Source organism: Triticum urartu, chromosome 3A (assembly GCF_056163025.1).
Source record: "Triticum urartu cultivar PI428250 chromosome 3A, HENAU_Tu73, whole genome shotgun sequence".
In the NCBI taxonomy this organism is placed as follows: Eukaryota; Viridiplantae; Streptophyta; class Magnoliopsida; order Poales; family Poaceae; genus Triticum; species Triticum urartu.
In genome coordinates, this window is record NC_141875.1 from 14,540,015 (window position 1) to 14,542,288 (window position 2,274).

At 51.0% G+C, this 2,274-nt stretch overlaps 1 pseudogene; it reads right to left on the reverse strand.

Moving 5' to 3' along the window:
• Nucleotides 1-232: 232 nt before the first annotated feature.
• LOC147977826 (uncharacterized) lies at nt 233-1,510 on the reverse strand (annotated as a pseudogene).
• Between the last annotated feature and the right edge of the window lie 764 nt (nt 1,511-2,274).

Consider the following 2,274-nt stretch of genomic DNA (forward strand, 5'->3'; position numbering starts at 1 on the left):
GTCACCCCCGGTGAAGGATGCCGTGCATGCACCGCTGCCGGAGGAGGGGATGAAGGTGTAGTAGCAACCCCCTCTCCGGCAATCTCGACCGTCGGTACACATGGCGCCGCTGCCAAAGATGACTTGACTGCAGGCATGGGTGAGGCGAACACGTCCGGCTCTGCCTGGGACCCAAGAGCAGCCGCGGACACGTCCGACACCAACTGAGACCGAACAGCAGCCGCAGGTGCAACTATGCATGGCTGCACACCCGGGGTAGGCCTTCACGTCCAAGCCCACTAGAAGCATGCATGTCTAGCTCTACGTGAGCTGCATGCATGTCTTGCTCTATGTGAGCTGCCTTCTTGTCCGTCTCAACCCAAGCCACGGGTTGCCGGCTCACCACAGGCGTGACTGGACGTCCCGCTGTGCCTCCGGCGGCCTGCACCAGCTTGAAGACAGCCGGCTTCGACGCCGCCGTCCGCGTCGTCGACGGCAGCTGTGACGCCACCTTCACAGCAGGTTGTAGATGCACTGAAGAAGATTTTGGGCGCCCCGCCGAGCCGCCGGTGGCTTGCACCGACTGGAGGGCAGCGGACTGCGATGATGCCGGCTGAGAATGCGACGACGGCTGCGATGCAAACAAAGCGCACGGTGTAGAAGTTGAGAACGACTCCTGTCTATGATCCCGTGGCGATCTTTCGAGAGAACTACTCAAAGTGGAGTTGACTCTAAGATTCGCGACAAGCTCCATGCCTCTCAGTGTCTGCGGCGAGGAGTTAAACGGAGTGACCGCCAATAGCATAGGACCACCTCCCGTCGCACCACCAGAGCCAGCACTCGACAGTTCCCGACGTTGAACTTGAGTCACATGAGTGTTATCCTTCGGGGCTAAACTAGACGACGGATGGTTCGATGGATTTCCAGTGTGTTCTGAAGTGTCCATCTCATCATCCTTCTCCTTAGCACTGCTATTATCGTCGGCATCATCACCCTTGCGTCTCCAAATGAACGGGACAAAGTCAGGGTCCGGAATATATCCTGCCGGCTCCCTCCTGAACGTGAACGTGTAGCCCTTGAGCTTAACCACCACATCTCATGCAACAAAAGGCCCAGCATCGTCCTTGTCCTTTGACAAAATCTGAGAGTTAGTCATACCCACGAGAATACGAACAACTCCACGGTGACGCAGGCTAATAAGATCCACATCCAAGGTCTTGCCCATCAAAGTACCCACGGCCCATCAGCCCCAAAAATGGTAAACCGTATGGGGAACCCCCTCGACATGGAGCCAAATCTTGTGGAGCTCTAGCTTATGTGGGACCTCCTGAGACCTCCATGCGGTAATAGTCATCTGAGAATTAACAGATGAAACAGTCATCTGTATACCATCCACCCTGTCCAAGTCCTCAAAAGACGGAAAGCTATCAAGGTTTGCATCATGCCCGTGTTGAACAGCCTCCCACTTCCATTGATTGTGTACCGGGCATCTCTTGGTAATCTGGCTCTCGACAATACTAGTCGGTACCATCAAACCGGTAATCTGAACTCGCGGCAATCGGAGACTGTGTTGGTGCTAAGTGATCTTTCACCATGCAATCAGGCAACTGGACAAAGTACGTCTCCTCAGCACCAACTCCCGAAACAAAAGCATTGGGTCTAGGGAGTTTGAGAACCGGACACTGCAACGTTGGATGAGCGATTTTGTCACAGCACAAAACATAGTGCAACTGTGAGAAAAGATCTAGGCAGGACAAAACATAGGCAATGATTATTTAATGGGGAAATGAAAGTTAAACCAGCAGGAGCAGGAGTTCGCAAAGGATGACACCTATTCCTAGCTTGGCATCCAATTGACATAGGCATCCCCATGCCGGCTTGATAGCCCCAAAATCAGCCATAAGGGGTGCACAAAGGACTACCCTTTTTTTGATAACCTACTACTACGAGAAATCGATGTTGAAAGTACGCCTAGCCTCTAATGAGGGTTTTGGTGTTAATGGCATTAAGATTAGATGATTAACTATGTTTCAGGTGTGCTTCCAGTATACACATCGTATGGAATGTAGTATAAAAGTTGGTAAGCGATACCTCTCCAACATATCTATAGTTTTTGTATATTTCATGCCTATTATCCTTCAAGTTTGCAACATTTTAAATCCTTTTGAGGGACATGCCTATTAATTCAGTGGCGAGCGCCAGTTTCGTTTTTCTGCTATTTATGGGATCTTGGGAAATCACCACAGAAAAAGTCACCAGAAAAATCAGAAAAAATATAGATGGTGTTTTTGTGCC